Raw genomic sequence first — 19,935 nt, forward strand, 5'->3', positions numbered from 1 at the left:
CCATCAGCCCTGGCTCCCTCAGGCCACGCCCTCTCAGCCTTGGCCTCTTCAACCCTGTGCTGCACCAGGTCTTGGACACTTCTCCCGGCTGCCTTGCTCTGACCTGTTCTATCCTCAGGCAACCACTGCAGCCTGTGGGGAGCCACAGCAGAGAGAGAGGCCCCTCACCCATGAAGGGGAAGGGAGGAAAAACACAAACACCCCCAAACAGGGAAAGGATCCATCTCATCACAAAGATGCATAGACTGTGTTCATTGCCCAGCAGAGAGCAGGCTGCAGGCAGAAACCACAGGGGTGCCCCGGCGCTGGGACAGGGGACGCTGCGTGCGGGCACATGGGCATAACCTTTATTCCACTTTTCTTCTCTTCAGTTCACATGCTTTAAAATGCGCAATCAATGCATACACAGCCGAGTGATTGCTCCACACATGCTTTACTGATAAGCAGGGCTGTACATCGGGCTGTCCGGGCCCGCGGGAGGACCTGGGCCCACTAGCTCTTCACAGGATCCACGAGCTGACTGGACATTCCTTGTCCGGGTTCTCCAGCTCCACCACGGAGTAGCTGCAAGTGTCCTTGTGGAAGATCGTCTTGCACTTTGTGGTATCAAAACCTCCGGGGATGGCAGCACTGTCATCGAGAAAAACCAAGCCCTGTTAGACAGGAAAAGACTCCCCCATGCTACCCCCACCCCAGCCCAGCCAGGGCCACACTGCAGTGGATCCTCTCCTCCCACCTTGCAACCGCCATCATCAATGGGATGGCACCCTTTGCTGTCAGCCCCACAGCGTGGCCCCCGGGGCACCTGCACCTGCCCATTCTGCAGTCATACAAACCATCCCTGCCATCCATCGCGCAGTCCGTCTGGCCTGCCCAGCATGGCCAGGAGTTCTGATAGCCCCAGAGGCAGGCCTGGGCTGCTCTGGGGCCAGGCAGGTGGCTCCAGCCTGGCTGTCCCTGGTGTTCCTGTTCAGGAAGTGGTCAGGTTGTCCCAAGCTTGGCAGGAAGGAAGTTAGAAGAGGAGCCATCTCAACCCACAGGAGCAAAGAGAGCCACTCCAGGCTGGGGTCATGGGGCCCAGGAAGGAGTTGAAGACTGGGGACCATCTCCCTCAGAATATTCACCCCCACATTCAGTGGGGCAAATAATTTGGGGGCCCATTGGTCCCTTGAAGCTCATGCGTAAACCCTAAATTTAAACTGTCTCTGCCCAAAAGGTGCATACACACAGCCGCTCCCCACCACCCTCTGTGACAAAAGATGACCCTCACTTTCCTTTCAACTGGCCACCAACAAAGCCAGGGTCTTTCTTCTATCTCAACTGCCTGACTCCTCCCAAGACACCTGAGGATGGCGCTCCCTCTGGGCCAGTGGTGTCAGGGCACTCGCACACCAATCTCCTGCTGGCTCATGCTGCACGCGAGTGGAAGCAAATGCTCGAGACTTGACTTCAGCGCTGGGGTTCAGCACTGAATCTGTTTGAAGACTAACGAATGACTAGCTTGAATGTTTGCAAGAGTTTTGATGAGGTGCGTGAGTGTTAATGCTAGACTATTGAGTGGAAAACCCAGACTACACAATTGCAACCTAGAGTTTGGTATCTGTCATGTAAAAAACAAAAAGTGTAGAAAGGAGTTGGGGGGCTGGCGCTGTGACATAGCAGGTAAAGCCACCACCTGCAGGGCCGGCATCCCATATGGGTGCCGGTTTGAGTCCTGGATGCTCTACTTCTTCTTCTTCTTCTTTTTTTTTTTTTTCTTGACAGGCAGAGTGGACAGTGAGAGAGAGAGACAGAAACGTCTTCCTTTTCTGTTGGTTCACCCTGCAATGCCACTGCGGCCGGTGCGCTGTGGCTGGCGCACCATGCTGATCTGAAGCCAGGCGGCCTCGATGCTTGCTTCTGATCCAGCTCTCTGCTGTGGCCTTGGAAAGTAGTAGAAGATGCCAAGTCCTTGGGCCCCTGCACCCACGTGAGAGACCTGGAGGAAGCTCCTGGCTCCGGATCAGCACAGCTCTGGCTGTTGTGGACATCTGGGGAGTGAACCAGTGGATGGTTGGCCTCTCTCTCTCTCTCTTTATCCTCTCCCTCCTCTCTCTCCATCTCTATAACTCTGCCTTTCAGATAAATAAATATTTAAAACAAAACAAAAAAAGGAGTTAGAAGGAAATCAGGATAAGATACTAATTGTTGTGTGTGATTATAAATATATTTTATTCCTATACTTTCCAATAGTGCTGTAATTACTATGTTTTATACTGAAAACTTGGGAAATTATTACTGAAACTTTTAATGTTAAAAATGGTTGTTTGGGCACCAGTGTTGTGGTGTAGAGGGTTAAACCACTACCTGTGATGCCAGTATCCCATGTGGGCACCAGTTCAAAGTCCTGGCTGCTCCACTTCCAATCCAGCTTCCTTCTAATGCACTTGGGAAAGCAGTGGAAGATGGCCCGAGAGCTGAAAGAAGCTCCTGGCTCCTGGCTTTGGTCTGGCCCAGCCTGGCTGCTGTGGCCATTTGGGGAGTGAACCACTGGATGGAAGATCTCTCTTGCTCTCTCTCTCCCTTTCTCTCTGTAACTGCCTTTCAAATACATAAATAACTTTTTTAAAAGAATGCTTACTGATAAAATTGAATCCAACAATATTTTAAGTTAAAAAATATGGTTGCTTACAGGATGGAATGTGAATGTCGTGACCACTGTGGAAAACAGATGGGCAGTTTCTCAAAGAGTTAAAAAGAAAATACACACTATGAGACCCAGCCACTCCACCCCAGGTATACGCCCCCAAAGAACTGACAGCAGGGACTCAACCATACTGTAGAGTAGCACACACTATAGCCAAGAGGTGCAGATAACCCACAGGTCCGTCAGCACAGAAACAGAAGTAAAATAGGTTATTCCTATAACACAAAATATTTTTCAGGCTCCAAAAGGAAGGGATTACTGAAAGAGGCTGCAACACGGATGAACTCTGCAAACGTGCTGCTGAGTGAAATACACAGAGTGCACAAAGATAAACGTTGTGAAATTCCATTTCCAAGAAAGATCTACACTAGGCATATCCACAGAGACAGTAGATTAGTTGTTCTCAGGGACTGGGGGAGGAGGAGGGGGAGGTAGGACTCCATACATGGGGAGTTTAGGTTTGGAGTCCCTGGAAAGTTCTAGAAATGGCGGTGATGGGTGCCTCTGGCTGTGCATGAACTTCACCGCCCTGAATTGTACACTTTGAAGCAGTGAAACTGGTAAATGTTTGGTCATATAGATTTTTACCACAATACAAAACATTAAAAAGGAAAGTGGTTGTTGTTCAAGAGATATTCTTATTTTTTTAAAAGTCTGTTGGTTTTCATCTACTTGAAAGGCAGAGCAACACAGAGAGAGAGGTTCCATCTGCTGATTCACTGCCCCAGATGCCCCCACAGCCAGATCTGGGCCAGGCCAAAGCCAGGGGCCTGGAACTCCATTTGGGTCTCTCACATGGGAGTCAGGACCCCAAGCACTTGCTCTGTTATCTGCTCTCTCCCAAGTGTACTGGAACTAGAGCAGCCAGGACTGGAAACAACACTCCAGTATGAAATGTGGGTGTCCCAAGTAGCAGTTTAACCTGCTGCATCTCAATGCTGGCCCCTAGGTGAGATTTTTTTTTTACAAGTTTTTAGTAGAAATTAAATTGTGTAATTCTGTTGTCTGTGTGCAGGTACAAGTTGCAGGGCAAAGGGCATATTACTGGATGCATATTTTCATTTAAATCTGACCCAATTCTGTAGCTGAAACAGCTAAAGAGAGAATGAGAAGGGAAAACTGGAACATTAGGGGTGTCTCAGCGCTGGGGGCTGGATGACCTTGGGCCTTTGCCTCCACAGCTCACTCCTTCACTGCGGTCAGAGAGCAGGGGCTGGGAGGTGGGGAGGCCAGGAGATCTCCCACCCCCTGATGGGGGCAGCCTCTGCCTGGGCCTCCAGCCCCAGGCTCCACTGCTACTGCCACTTGGAAATCTACCTGTGTCTCAAGTAAGGTGCAAGGATCCAGGAAATTCTCCCAAAGAAAGTTTAATCAAAATCTGTATTTTGCTCTGGTCAGGAGAGGGAGAGAGAGGAGTTCATGAGAAAAACGAACTTGGTAAGCAATGGAGCAATTCCAGGGAAGGGGTTGATTCTGAGCAGCAGAGAGAAGTGAGCATACTTCCTGTGGACAGGCAACATAGCAGCAGAGAGGGAGAGGGTACCCTCACCCCAACCACGTGCTAGTTGCCATTCCAGGCTCAGGGCGCTCAGAACTGACACAGAGAAGGCCTGACGTGTTTGCTGAGCAAATGGATTTTTATCTTTTGAGAGGCAGAGATATGGGGGGAGGGAGCGATTCCACCTGCTGGTTCACTTCCCAAATGCATGCAACAAGCCAGAGCTGAGTAAGCTCACTGAGACTCCTGCATCGAGGCTCCTCCCACCTCACTGCCTGGGGCAGCCCTGGTTGCTTTCTACTTGGGGTCCATGGGAACCTTAGAAGAGGGTCCCATGGATGGGACGTGATGATACAGCACTGATGGGATGGGGATGCCACCACAGAGGTGCCCTCGGTGGGAGTAAGGCACAGTTCACCAGCCCTTAACCCAGCCAGGCACACCAGGGTCCTGCTGACCCTCGACACAAGGGCGAATTCAAGGTTCTGGGCCACAACATCAAGATTCAAATGGAACACACAGTGCCCCAGCCAGTAGATGCCTGGGAGCCTGCTCTGGGCGGGCAGCCAGCTGGAGGCCCGGTTCCATATGCCTTTTGTTCCAGTACGTACTTAGCATTGGCACCTGCTTCACAAATGTGAGTGGCACTTGCCAGCCACGCGAACTTCAATGAGATTCAAGTGTTCTGGTTTGGGTCAGAAGATCACTCCCCTACTCCCTGGAGTTGTCATCAGATTCTTGGAAGCCCTGGTTAAAATGCAGGTTCCTGGGCTGGTGCTGCAGCATAGTAGCCTAAACCTCTGCCTGTGGCGCCAGCATCCCATATGGACGTCAGTTCAAGTCCCTGCTGCTCCACTTCTGATCCAGCTCCCTGCTAATATGCCTGGGAAAGCAAAAGAAGGTAGCACTTGGACCCCTGCACCCATGTGGGAGACCTGGAAGAAGCTCCTGGCTCCTGGTTTCAGATCTGCCCAATCCTGGCCATTGTGGCCATCTGGGGAGTGAACCAGCGGATGGAAAACCTTTCATTCTGTCTCTCCTTCTCTCTGTCTGTAACTCCACCTCTCAAATAAATAAATAAAAATATTTTTTAGAAAATTCAGGTTCCATGGCTCTGGGGTAGGGCCCAGGAATCTGCATTTCACCTGGCCTCCCAGAGGACTCTGTGACCAGCAAGCGTGGGAAAGCTGCTTTACACACGTGCTCCCGTCAAGGCCACTTACGTGCTTGTGAAACACCATAGGCCAGAGCTGATGTGGATGGCAGATGGATTAGGGCAGGGGGCTAGGAGTAGGGTGGCTGGTGTGGACAGACCTGTGGGTATTTTGTGTTGTCTCCTCCCCAATCTAGACTTTGGTGTCCACAGCACCCCAGCAGAACACATTTGCATGACCTTTGAGCTGACGTGGGTAGAACTCCCAGCAGCACAACATAGGGTTGACAGCACAAGGTACACACACTGCGCCCTCATTCCTTACACCTCACATCCAGCACCGCCTGCTCCTCCTAGTGGCCAAGGCCAAGGCTGCACCGATGGCTGGGCCAGCTTCTCCAATAACATCGACCACTGCATAGGCTTTCCTGTCTCCAAGAACCCCTCTGGATACAGAGATTTAAGGCTAATGATACTGTGGCCAGCGCTGTGCTGCAGCAGGGAGAAGTGACACCTGCATATGGGCATCTGGTTCAAGTTCCGGCTGTTCCTCTTCCCATCCAGCTCTCTGCTAATGGCCCAGGAAAGCAGCAGAAGATGACCTGAGTGCTTGGGAGACCCAGATGAAGTTCCAGACACCTGGTTTTGGCCTGGCCCAGCCCTTGATATTGTAATCATTTGGGGAGTGAACCAAGGGATGATTCTCTCTCTTTCTCTCTCTCTTCCCTCCTTTCTGTAACTCTGCCTCTCAAATAAATAAATATGATAATATAAATTATGTATTATGTATTTTATATTTTAATAAATATTTTTAAAAATATTTATTTATTTGAGAGGCAGAGTTACAGGGAGAGACAGAGAGATCTTCCATCCATTGGTTCACTCCCCAAATGGCCGCAAGGGCTGGAGCTGGGCCAATCCAAAGCTAGGAACCAGGAGCTTCATTCAGGTCTCTCATGTGCGTGCAGGGGTCCAAGCACGTGGGTCATCCTCCACTACTTTCCCTGGCCATTAGCAGGAAGCTGGAACAGAAGTGTAATAGCTGGGACTTGAACTGGCGCCCATATGGAATGCCAGCATGGCAGGTGTAGACTTAACCTCCTACACCACAGTGTCAGCCCCAATAAATAAATCTTTTAAACAAAGAATAAGGAAACTGGGGTGGGCATTTGGGGGCTTAGAGGCTAAGCTGCTGGCTGAGTGGCCGCATCGCACATTTGAGTAGTGGGTTGAAGGCAGCTCTGCTCTCAATTCCAGCTTCCCGAGAATGGACACCCTGGGAGACAGCAGCGGTGGCTCAAGTGGCTGAGCCTTGCCACCAACAAGGATTGGTTCCCACTCCCAGCATCTGTTGGCCTAATCCCAGACGTAGCAGACATCTGGGAAGTGAGCCAGCAGGCGGCAGCTCGCTCTACCTGTCTCTCAAATAAATAAAACAGATACTTTTTAAAGAGAAGGCGTTGACCAAGTTCCAAAAGCAACATAAAGGAAATAAAACTGAAGCAGCCAAGTGTACACCAGCAGACGAATGGCTAAGCAAAATGTGCAGAATGAAGTGTTAGTCCACCTTCAAATAGGAAGGAAATTCTGATACCGGCCACAACATGGGTGAATTCGGAGGACACCACACTCTGTGAAGAAGCCAGTCTCAAGAGGACAAACACATGCATGATTCCACTTACATGTGGAGCCTGGAACAGTCAAATTCATAGAGACAGATGGTGTTTGCCAAGCCCCAAGGGCAGTGTTTTTTTTTAAATTTAAGATTTATTTTATTTATTTGAAAGACAGAGTTACAGAGAGGTAGAGAGAGAGAGAAAGATCTTCCATCCACTGGTTCACTCCCCAGATGGCCGGCCACAACCACCGGAGTTGCGCCAATCTGAAGCCAGGAGCCAGGATCCTCCTCCAGGTCTCCCACACGGGTGCAGGGCCCCTAGGACTTGGGCCATCTTCTACTGCTCTCCCAGGCCATAGCAGAGAGCTGGATTGCAAGAGGAGCAGCCCGAACTAGAACTTGCGCCTATATGGGATGCCAGCGCTTCAGGTCAGGGTGTTAACCCGCTGCAGCACAGCACCAGCCCCTGCGAGGGCAGTGTTGACTGGGTGCAGAATCCCAGTTCTTCAGGATGAAGGGCATGGCGGGGGGGTGGCAGCCACAATGAATTTATTTAACGCCACTGAAGTGTATACTTACAAATGGCTGAAACGGTACGTTTAATGTGCTACGTATTTCACCACAAGCCAAAGAAGGAAGAGAGGAGTGGGCATTCAGCCTAGTGGTTAAGATACCCCTGGGATTGCCTGCATTCCATGTTGGAGTCCCTGGGTTGGGGTCCCAGTTCAAGATTTCAGCTTCTTGCTAATACACACTCCGGGAAACAGCAAGTGAGAGCTCAAGTCCTTGGGTCCCCGCCACCCACATGGGAGTCTGGCAGACCTGGATTCAGTTCCTGGCTCCCTGACCCAGTCTTGGCAGGAAGGCATTTAGGGAGTGAACTGACACATGGGAGATCTCTCTCTCTGTCTCTCTCTCTCTGTTTCTCTCTCTCTGTGTGTGTGTGTGTGTGTGTGTGTGTGTGTAATTACATAAAGAATAGAAGAAATAGGACTGAAAATGACTTCCATCCCTCAACCCCCACCACCACATCAAGAGTGAATGTGAACTGTGGCCACTGGGTGACAAGGATGAGTCCATGTGAGGTCAGTCAGTAACCAATGCACCGCTGGTGGAAGACACTGCTAACAGGGAGACAGTGCATGTATGGGGGCAGAGGTGTATGAGAAATCGCTCTAGCTCTGCTCAATTTTGCTGGGAATCTAAGAGGCTCTTTAAAAATGCCTATAAAAAAGCCTATTTAAAACAAACAAGGATGCCCCAAAATAACACGGTTTTCAAAGAAGGAGCAGTGCTGTTCCTCTCTCCGTCACTACCCGCGTGACTCACGTGTTGCAGCAATGAATTCCAGTCTCATCACAACTACATGTGTAACAGTTCTCAGTCTTCCACTCCACGTTCAGCTTGTGTGTGACTCCATCAAGGTCCCTGCATTCTAAGACAACACAAGCGACGTCATCAGGAGCATTGGCGGGAGCAGGGCACATGAGGACAGGAAGGCCAGCCCCCTGCCGTGTGACCATGGTGTCCGGGAAAGGTGCTGCCATGCAGAACCTGCCGTTGGTGACGTTTTGTCACAAAGCTTGAATCCCTGCAGGTTTTATTTCCGGACAGACATTTGGAGATATAAAGCCCTCCTCTTTAATCAGACAGCTAGGACAAGCATGGGGCTCTGTGGGACCAAGTTCTCTCCTGCTGGCTTCTCTCTGCAGAAATACCTCAGCACAGCACCTCCCTATGTTTTGCATCGGCGGTCCCTAACCCTGGGTGAACATGTGACACATACTGGGCACTTCAAAGCCACCTACAGGGACCTGTGAGAGGCCGGCATCCCACATGGGTGCCACTTTGAGTCCCAGCTGCTCTACTTCCTACCCAGTGCCCTCCTAATGTGCTTGGGGAAGCAGTGGAAGATGGCTCAGTTAGTTGGGCCCCTGGCACTCAACATGGGGAAACTCAGAGAAGTAAACCAGTGGGTGGAACATCTCTCTCTCCCCACTCTCATACTTTCTCTCTGTCCCTTCCTCTCTTTCTGTAACTCTGCCTTTAAAATACATAAGATAATTTTTTTAAAATTGAACACTTGGAGGTGGGCATTTGGGCTATCTCAGGAGTGGACCAGTCAGGGTTTGGAAGCTCATTGTCTCCGTCTCTTTCTCTCCCTGTTCCATTTCCTATCAAATAAACAAAATAGATAATGGAAAATTTGAAATAAAAAAATTTACATCTGGGACCCACCCCAGAGCAAGGAAATCAGAGTCTCTGGGTGTGAAGCTCAGGCCACCACATGTTTAAGAAACTCCCCGGGGCTGGCGCTGTGGTGCAGCGGGTTAATGCCCTGGCCTGAAGCGCCGGTATCCCATATGGGCACAGTCTGAGTCCCAGCTGCTCCCCTTCCAATCCAGCTCTCTGCTGTGGCCAGGGAAAGCAGTGGAAGATGACCCAAGTCCCTGGGCCCCTGCACCCACGTGGGAGACCTGGAAGAAGCTCCTGGCTCCTGACTTTGGATCAGCCCAACTCCAGCCAGTTTAGCCATTGGGGAAGTGAACCAGCAGATGGAAGATTCTCTCTCTCTCTCTCTCTCTCTCTCTCTCTCTCTGCCTTTCCTCTCTGTGTAACTCTTTCAAATAAAATAAATAAATCTTAAAAAAAAAAACCAAACTCCCCAAGAATTCAAATGTTTAACCAAGTGTACAATCCTCTGCTTTGCATCCATGTGGTCCCAGTGTCCTGGAAGGACCAGTTGCAACATCACCTGGGGTGGCATGAGACATGCAGACTCCCACATCTGCCTGCAGAGCCACTGACCCAGGGCTGTGCCCCACTTCATAGTCAAATAAGGAGCTTTTATTCTATTTTATTTTTGAGCAACATATGGTGCTCCCATCTGCTGATTCACTCCCTAAATGCCCACAGCAACCTTGGTGTGGCCCAGGGCCAAAGCTGGGAGCCCAGAACTCCATCCAGGTCTCCCACATGAGCTGCAAGGACCCAATGAATTGAGCCGTCATCTGCTGCCTCCCAGGACGCACAACAGCAGGAAGCTAGAATTGGTAGCAGAGCTGGGACTTGAACCCAGGCACTTTAGTATGGGATACAGGGTCCCAAGCCACAGTGTAACTATTAAGCCAAATGCTCACCCCATCAAGGAGCTTTTAATGTGCAGCTCACACCCCAGTGATTCTCATTTGCCTACCTGGTTTTAGATTGGATGGGACTTGAGTGCTGGTAAGTTTCAAAAGAAGAAAAAAGTCAACTCTCACCTAGCTAGGGTTAAGTTGGAATCCTTTTGACACCATCTCTATATTTGCCCTGACCTTCTTTCTTATGCAGATTCAAAGGTGTTCAGCACCAGTGCACAGGTCACATCTCCCAGGCTGCAGTGACATAATCAACGCTGGAGAATGGGGACTCACCATCAGGGGGATCCTCCGGGTTCTTGTCGTAGAGTTCGACATAGCACTGCGTGTTGCACAACACCAAGAGGCTGGCGAAGACCACAAGGCTGCCCAGCAGAGTGTTCTGTAACATGAAGAGGAGTGAAGACGGAGCATGAATGAACCCAGAGGGTTGGGTCCTGGCAGGTGTGCAAAGATGGAGCTGCCACCCTCATGGAGCAAGACCTGTGCAAGTGCAGAGCATGAGCCAAAGAAAGACTGAGTTGTGAGTTCAAGGTCCTGGAGCTATGATGCCCATGTGCTACTTATCACAGAGCGGTCGGGGAAGCCTTTCTGGGTAGGGTCGTTTTTAGCAAGAATCTGCAAGAGAGAAGGGGTGGAAGAGTTTCAGGAAGAGATAAAGGGGAAGAGACTCTGGCTGGGGCTTTCTGGGGCTAGCTGGGTCAGCTGGGGGTCCCAGAGGAAAGACAGGTGCAAGCAAAGCTGTGAGCATGAGGATCAGATGATTTTTTTCATTTTCTAGATGACAAAGGCATCGCTGCCGACCATATGAACAGACCAAGGGATCTAGGCTGAAATCAAGGACAAGGAGAAGGATCAGGTTACGCTTGTCATCTTTCCTAGATAAACTGCACAAACTAACTTTAAAATGATAATCCCCAGGAATCTTCTAAAAACAAAGATGGGGTGAGAGTACTTAAGAATATTTATTTGAAAGGCAGAGTGACAGAGAGAGAGAGAGAGAGAGAGAGAGAGGGAGAGACCTTCCATCTGCTGGTTCACTCCTCACACGGCCCCAACAGCAGGGGCTGGGCCAGGCTGAAGCCAGGAGCCAGGAACTCCACCTGGGTCTCCCATATAGGTGGCAGGAGCCCAAGTACCTGAGACACCTTCCACTGCCTTCCCAGGAGCGTTAGCAGGAAGCTGGGTCAGAAGCAGAGCAGCCTGGACCCGAGCCAGCACTGGACACGGGACACTGGCCTGGTAATCCACAGTTGAATCCTCTTGTGCCACAACTCCCACCTTGTACTTTCTCTTTTTGCACTGAAGTTATGTGTTTTAAAGGCTTTATATGTAATGTTCACAAATAAAAAACTTGAAGTGCTTTTCTGTAATTGAAAAATGCAAAGAATTAAAAAATAAGGTTTTCAATATTTGAAAAAAGTACAGATTGACAAAAATGTGTGTAGTCTGTCATGAGAACTACACCAACAAATACAAACAGGATACATGACAGAATTATCCTGCAATAACTTAGGTTACAAAGTACATTAACTAAAATGCACAAACTTCTGTGTGTTCTAAACTACAGGGTTTTTTCTTCTTCTTTTTTTTTTTTTTTTTTTTTGTTGTTGTTGTTGTTTCTGCAGAATCCTTAAAACCTGTGACACTTAAAAGTTGTTAGCCTGTGGCTGGCTCTGTGGCATAGCAGGTAAAGCCACCGCCTGCAGTGCTGGCATCCCATATGGGGGCCAATTTGAGTGCCAGCTGCCCCACTTCCAATCCAGCTCTCTGCTACGGCCTGAGAAAGCAGTAGAAGATGGCCCAAGTCCTTGAGCCCAACTTGGGCCCCTGCACCCACGTGGGAGACCTGGAAGAAGCTCCTGGCTTCAGATTGGCCTAGCTCCAGCTGTTGCAGCCATCTGGGAAGTGAACAAGCAGATGGAAGACCTCTCTCTCTCTCTCTCTCTCTCTCTCTCTCTCTCTCTCTCTCTCTCCCCCCATCTGCCTCTCTGTAACTCTGCCTTTCAAATAAATAAATAAATCTTAAAAAATAATAAAAATAAAAAATAAAATAAATTAAAAAGAATAGAAGTGCAAATATACATAACCAAATAGAGAACTCAGAAAGTACTCATAAATCTGTATGAAAGTTTGTTATAAAATAAGCATGGTCTTTGAGGAGAGTAATGATTCATTAAATGGTTTTAGAACAAGTGAGGCACTGTGTGGGGAAGAAACAAGTTTCTTACTTTAGTTGCCACAATGTAAGAAGCTTGAAAAGGATTCAAGGCTCAAATGTTTACAAGATAATAAAATAACCACAGAAAATATTGGCAAATATTTATCATATGCAGTATGAAAAAAATAGATTTGAGTATGTAAAAAATTGCAAAAATATAAATAAAATTAAAAAGATATCAGATTTGGAAAATAGTATCATTACAGGAAGACTGTCATCTCATAGAAAAAGAAAAACATTTTAGTATAAAAATGGCATTTTGGGGCCAGTGCTGTGGCGTAGTGGGCTAAGCTCCGCCTGCAGTGCCAGCATCGCATATGCGCACCAGTCTGAGTCCCAGCTGCTCCTCTTATGATCCAGCTCTCTGCTGTGGCCTGGGAAAGAGTGGAGGATGGCCCAAATCTTTGGGCCCCTGCACCCACGTGAGAGACCTGGAAGAAGTTCCTGGCTCTTGGCTTCAGATCTGCCCAGTTCCAGCAGTTGCAGCCATTTGTGGGGTGAACCGGTGGATGGAATACCTCTCTCTCTGTCTCTCTCTCTCACTGGATGGAATACCTCTCTCTCTGTCTCTCTCTCTCACTGTAACTCCACATCTCAAATAAATACATACATCTTTTTTTTTAAAAAAAAAGGCGTTTCACACCCATGCATAGACACAATGAAACATGATGAGCAAGCACGAGAAAAAGTTCAACTTACTGAAAACAAAACAAATGCAAAATGTGTATAAAATAGAACCATAATGGTATGGTGAGAATAACCATTTAATTTATAACACCCGGAGGGAAACAGACGCATGGGTGAGATGTGAGAGGCACAAGGGCCAGTCGGCTGGAACAGTGGTTAGGGCACGCAATTTGAGAGCGTGCATCAAACTCCTTAACACGGTTTACAATGCCAATCTTCACTTCTTCACTTCCCAGACTTGATCTTCAGAAAAGACTCCTCCCCATAGCAGTGGGAAATGGAAAAAACACCACTCGCCCAAGAACAGAGCTGGTTCAGAACCAGGGATGATTCAGAAAAGCACCTGGCAAGTGGGCGGGGCTGGTGGTGGCAGGACCTGGGGCACTCAGGGAGATGAAGACTTTGCAGGATGTGACTCCTGGGGGTGCTGGAGATGCACGAGACTGAATGACAGTGACCCACGCGAGATCACCTTACTAAGAGGGTGCATTACCCAGGTGACAGTGTCTCAGAAACAGCCCGCTCCCCGGCCCCACCCAAAAGTTAGTTTGTCTTGCGTGCATGCTATGCTTTGAATGCCGTCACCCAAACTCCTGTAACAATTCAACCCAGATGGGAAGGCACTAACAGGTAGGACCCCCCCCCCCGAGGTGATTAGGTCATGTGGGCGGAGCATTCATGAGTTCACGGACTAAGGGATCTGGGGGCTGGCACTGTGGTGCAGTAAGTTAAGGTGTTATTTGGGACATCCTCTATCAGAGTGCTGGTTTGAATCCCAGCTGCTCCACTTTTGATCCACCTCCCTGCTAATGTGCCTGGGTTCCTGCCACCCACATAGGTAGACCTAGATGAAGCTCCAGGCTCCTGGCTTTGCCTGGCCCAGCCTTGCCTGCTGCAGATATTTGGAGAGTGAGCCAATGGATGGAAGAGCTCTTTCTGTCTCTCCACTTCTCTCTGTCACTCTGCCTTTCAAATTAATAAGATAGGAGCTGGTGTTGTGGGGCAGGGGGTTAAGCCTCCACCTGCAATATTGGCATCACATAGGGTCATGGTTTGAGTCCTGGCTGCTCCACTTCCAATCCATCTCCCTGCTAATGTGCTTGGGAAAGCAGCAGAGGGTGGCCCTTCAAGTAGTTGGGCACCTGCCACTCAATGGGAGAGCCGGATGAAGTTCCAGACTTCTGGCTTCAGCCTGGCCCAGTCCCTTTGGGGAGTGAAACAGCAGATGAAAGATTCTCTCTCTCTCTTCTTCTCCCTCTCTCTGTAGACCTTGACCTTTAAAATAAGTAAATAAATGTTAAAAAACAAAAACCCTGTTCTCACTGCAGACCAATTACATCCGAGTGTCTGGGAGCTCCTGTCAGTATTTTTCAAGGTTTCCCAGGCGATCCTGCTGCAGAGAGCAACCCCTGGCTTTGCACTCAGCTCCCCTATAGGCTTGTAGTCTCTTCCAGTCCCCAGGCTCAGTTTATCTATAAAATGGTGCAATGATTGGTCCGGCATTGCATTCCATCTCACCAGCCACTCAAATAGGCCCCAAGAATCAGAGACACCAGAGACCTCACTGAACCCCAGAGTTTCTAGAGCAACTCAGATCTTAGGGAACTCGTTAGGATTTCCCAGAGTCCCCACACCCTTTTTCTACTCTACACGTTGAATTGCCAAGTCACATGCGGAAGATTCCTAACTAGGTCCACTCACCATTAAATGCACCCCGTGAGCTCCAGTACAAGTAGAAGTGAAATAAGGAAGACACTTCCCCCCTCCTTTCTGGTCTCTATGTACCCACTCAGTTACCTACCATTGTGGTGAGCAGGGTTCCTTACAGACAGGTGCATCCAGGACAAGTCAGGCCACACTTTTATATAGGAAGGGACAATTACACACACACACACACACACACACACACACACCCGCCACCCCGCCACCAGCACCACGCAACATCATTCAAGAAAGTAACACGCCAAGAACACCTCAAGTGTTTGCAGAGGGCTGCGATCAGCTGAGTTACGATGATTCATAAAGCAAGCCTCCACCCCAAATAAGTGTTTACCTTTGTCCCCACCCCAACTGCATTTCCCCTTGACCTGAAAGGGTGGGGGAGGAGAGCACTGCCCTTCACAGAGCCGTCACTCTGAGCTGGGCATGTGACACCTTCTTACTTGATTTTATGAACAAAGAAATGGAAGTCCAGAAATGCCAGCCCCGAGAGCCAGGTCATGAAGCTGGGTTTTGTGAAGGAGTAAGAACAGCCCAAGGAATCAACGCCGTCCCCCACCCTGGCCCACCAGGCCTGCAGCTATGGTCCAGTTGGCACTGCCTTTAGAGTGTGGCAGGAGAGAGCAGCAGTGTTCCAGGGCCGGGAGCACAGCTTCCCCTTGACAAGCCATGTGGCTCTGTCCACTTGGCCTTGACCTTTCTAAAGTTCAAGTTTCTAAAGTTTTTTTTTTTTTTAATTTTTGTACAGGCAGAGTGGACAGTAAGAGAGAGAGACAAAGGTCTTCCTTTTCTGTTGGTTCACCCCTCAATGGCCCCTGCAGCCGGTGTGCTGCGGCCAGCGCACCATGCTGATCCGGAGCCAGGAGTCAGGTGCTTCTCCTGGTCTCCATGCGGGTGCACGGCCCAAGCACTTGGGCCATCCTCCACTGCACTCCCTGGCCACAGCAGAGAGCTTGACTGAAAGAGGAGCAACCGGGACAGATTCCGGCGCCCCGACCGGGACTAGAACCCGAGGTGCTGGTGCCACAGGTGGAGGATTAGCCTATTGAGCCGTGGCACCAGCCTAGTCCATTTGAACTTTCTAAAGCTCTTGCTGAGTCTTCTTTTAAAAAAAAATTATTATTTTTAATTTATTTTAAAAGCAGAGTTACAGAGAGGAGAAAGAGATTTTCCATGTGCTGGTTCACTCCCCTAAATGACCACACAATCAGGACTGAGCCAGGTCAAAGCCAGGGGCCTAGAACTCCATCTGTCCCTCCCATGTGGGTGGAAGGGGCCCAGCCCTTTCCAGGTGCATTAGCAGGGAGCTGGATCAGGAGTGGAGAAGCTGGGATTTGAACCAGTGCCCCTATGTGATGCTGGCATCACAGGCAGCAGCTTTGATGCTGAGCCACAATGCTGGCCCAGAGTCTTCAGTCTTGGCTCCCTGCTGTGTCATCCCAGCCTTCTTTCGCGCTGCTCAAGAATGATCTCCTTTGAAGAATCCCTGCTCACCCTCACGATGGCCTTTCAGGAGTGGCGACGGGCAGAACCACCTGGTGTATTAGCTATGTATTGCTCAGGCTGCCGGGACAGAATAGAATGGACTAGGCGGCTTGCACCACAGTCATTTATTTGCTCATGGTTTTGGGGACTGGGAATCAATCCAGAGTCAGGCAGTGAGGCAGATGCGGGTCTGTTCTTGGTCTGCAGAGGCTCGCCCTCTTGCTGTCTCTTCCCATGGTACCCATTCCCTCTTCCTATAGCAACCCTGGTCCTATCCAATTAGGGCCCACCCTGACTATCTCATCGCTCCTTAATCACCTGCTTAGAGGCAGCCATATGTCCAATGCAATCATATTCTGAGGTCCTGAGGGCTACTTTTCAATCCATGGATTTTGGGTGGACACAGTGGAGGCCATGATACCATGTGATCCCCCACCCCCACCCCTGGAGCTCCCTAGTGTCTGAGATCCAATCACTGGTTCCCCTCTGTCCACAGATGAGAGCTCAGACTCAGCCAGTGGCTCCACAGAGGTCTGTAGAGCTGGCCAGGCGATCTGCCCCAGTGCCAGCCTCAACTCCCCCCAAATCCAGGCTCAGCACCCAATGCAGGGTAGGTTCACTTCCTGCTCTCATGCAGAGCTGCAGAGTTGGCTGCCTCTGAGAAAGAGAGAGAGAGAGAGAGAGAGAAGGGAGAGGTGGGGAGGGGAGGAAAGGGGAGGGGAGCTGGTTGCCTCTGTAAAGATGGAAGTTGAGATAGGATCAAAGCTAAATGTGAGTGGAGCACTGGCTCCTCAAACAGGGGGTTTCTGGCACTCAGTTCGTTTGTGGGAGTCCAATGACGGACATGGTAGCAGGGTTGTACTGCCAGAGCCATGTGGCAGTGGGGTTTCAGTGATCTACCCGGCCTTCTGGCAACCAAACCAGGGTCTCCGGCCTTTCTCAGAGCCTGTGAGCTCCCTGGCATTCTTTAATAAAATTCCAGCAGGTTCTGTTGTGTGCAACCCTGTGACCATCAAGTTCTCCCTGCTGGTGTCCCTCCGGTAATTGGCACCTTGCCCAGTGAAGCACAGCTGTGTGGGATAGGCCGCCTTCTGGGTTAGTGCAGAGGTTCTCAAGCAGGAGAGAGGTCTCCAAGGCCCCATAGCCTTGCTACAAGGAGCCCATCTGCCTCTCAGCAGGCACTAGCAGGAAGGCAGTGGCCAGCTGCCCCAGAGCAGCCCAGGCAGGCACTTGTGAGGGGAGACGGATGTTGGAGCAGGGGTGTGCAGGTGCCCATGCAGGGTGGGGGGCAGGAAGATGGAATGAGGGCCACCGCCCAGTGTATGGCGGCTAGCTCTGCCTGACTGATGTGCAGCTTTTATCCCATCTCCACTGTCATCTTTACAAATAGACCAGGCCTTATTTTTTCCCATGAGTATATTCATGTATCATACATGTTTGCATGTATTGGCTGATGTTTAAGAAACTTAGCACCCACCCCAACCAATCCACCTTCATTGTAGAAAAAAAAAGGAACATGCAAAGAGGCAAAGAAAAAATATCATGGTCGGACTGTTCCAAGAGAGCTACTGTTAGCATTGTGGAGAATTTCCCTCGAGAGTGTTCTGGGTGTGTTTGCATTCAGGAGAAGTGGAAGTCGAGAGCTGTCTCTCCAAACGCGGGGTCTCACATGCACTGTTGTACAGTCTGCTCTTCCCATTCAGAAAAGCTCCTGGGGGTGGGCATTTGGCTTCATAGTTAAGATGCAGGTTAAGAAGCCCACATCCCACGTTGGAGTGCCTGGGTCCGATTCCCAGCTCCAGTTCCTGATTCCAGCCTCCTGCCGGCAGCAACCCTGGGAGGCAGCAGGGATGGCTCAAGTCACTGGGTTCCTGCCACCTACGGGGGAGATCTGGATTGAGTTCCTGGCTCCTGACATCTGCCCTCGACCAGCCCATCACCTGTCATTCTGATAGGTGGACACTATTTTGTTCTAGTAACTTTTCTTTGGTGGTTGGCAAGGTTCAGACAGTTTTGAGCACTTATTAACCAACTTTCGCAAGTTGCCTGTTTGTTGGTATTCATTACCCATTCTTCTGTTAGGAGGAAGCTGGAGTCAGGAGTTGGAGTGGCCGGATACTCAGACAGGCCTGCTCTTCCACCAGATCCTGGATGTACCCTCTTTTACATGCCTGTGCTCTTTGCAAGACAGCCCCTAGCACAATGCCCACGGTTCTGCACTTGCTCTCTCCACTGTGCTCCATCCTAGCTGCTCTAGGCCATTTTGCTGTCCCCAGAGAGCCGAGTTGCCCCGGAGTCATTTCCTCTGTGTGAACAGACCTTTCCCCAAGCCTCGGCCGGCATCACTCCCATGCTCCCCCAAGCTGCTACTGCAATGCCATCTTCTCAATACATCCTGCCTTGAACGACCTGAACAACCTCTCACCATGCACCTGCTCTCACAGTCCTTGCTTCCTGTCCTCTTTGCTTTTCTCTCTCTCTCTCTTTCTCTCTCTCTCTCGACACTAACCCTGGACTCACTGGAGGCACAGCTCCCCGTTCATTGTCTGCCTTCCCTTGACTACAATATCAGCTCTTTTAGGACAAGAACCTGTCTGTTTTCTTCTGGACTTTATTCCAGAAAGCTCTGGACCCATGGATGAGTCGCGACATATACAGTTACCACAATGTCCCAGGCAGCGATGGACCACACAAAGACAGCAGTCCCACAAGGCTATAATGGAGTACTGCCGGCATCTCACATGGGCACTGGTTCAAGTCCCGGCTGCTCTTCTTCCAATCTGGCTCTCTGCTGTGGCCTGGGAAAGCAGTAGAAGATGGCCCGAGTGTTGGGCCCCTGCACCCACGTGGGAGACCTGGAGGAGGCTCCTGGCTCCTGGCTTTGTATTGGCCCAGCTCCAGCCACTCCAGCCATTTAGAGTGATCCAGCGGATGGAAGAGTCTGTAACTCTGCCTCTCAAGTGAATAAATAAAATCTTTAAAATAAAAAAAAAACTAAACTGCATACAATTATGCACAGTACATAATACTTGATAATAAAATCAACACCTATGTTCCTGGTTTAGTGTTTACCATACTGACACGTCAGCCTTCTTTTACAGTGTACTCCTCCTTATGTAAAAGTTCACCATAAACCAGTGTTTTGTGTGTAACGCTGGCAGCAAACCTCACCCATCCAGTGTCTGCTGCATCTCCTGGTCCCCTCAAAGGATCACATCAGTGACTGAGCCACACCATCCATGCCGGATCCATGTCACCTAGGTGCAGCAATGGGAAGGGGGACCACGGCAGGCATGGGGTAGCTGAGGAGGGAGGAATCTATTCAGGGTTTCCAGGCAGTGAGACAAAGGCAGGATTTGTACCCAGGCCTGTGCTTCTCTTAGGGCAGATGCTTCCTCCCTCACACACCTGCCCCTGCATCTGAATTCAAGAGAAGGGACCCAAGCACGGAGAACAGCAGCAGGAGGGCAGCCGCCACCCCGGCGGGGCCTTCGGAGCAGGGGACGTGCCTGCCCACCCTCTTCCTAGCCCTCCTTCCTAACCTCGACAACGCACTGGGAACATTCCCTCATGACCACTGTCACGAGGGAGCTCCAGCAGACGGTGGGTCCTTGACCTGCTGGTTAAGATGCCAGTTCAGATGCTGGGTCCCACATCACAGCGCCTGGGTTTGGTACCTGGCTCTGGCTCCTGACTCCAGCTTCCTGCTGATGCATTTTCAGCAGTGA

The 19,935-nt window shown here is 50.1% G+C and overlaps 1 protein-coding gene across 1 annotated transcript in view; it reads right to left on the reverse strand.

Annotated features, from left to right (window-relative positions):
- Window positions 1-414: 414 nt before the first annotated feature.
- Window positions 415-19,935, reverse strand: part of LOC100340890 (uncharacterized) — a 110,080-nt gene continuing 90,559 nt past the window's right edge. The window contains exons 11-13 of the mRNA XM_070058080.1: window positions 10,372-10,477; window positions 8,285-8,390; window positions 415-630 (exon numbers count right to left, since the gene is read on the reverse strand). The gene's annotated coding sequence lies outside the window, so the exon portion shown is untranslated. The remainder of the gene's footprint in view (window positions 631-8,284; window positions 8,391-10,371; window positions 10,478-19,935) is intronic.

The sequence above is a fragment of the Oryctolagus cuniculus genome, chromosome 15 (assembly GCF_964237555.1).
Source record: "Oryctolagus cuniculus chromosome 15, mOryCun1.1, whole genome shotgun sequence".
Taxonomy (NCBI): domain Eukaryota; kingdom Metazoa; phylum Chordata; class Mammalia; order Lagomorpha; family Leporidae; genus Oryctolagus; species Oryctolagus cuniculus.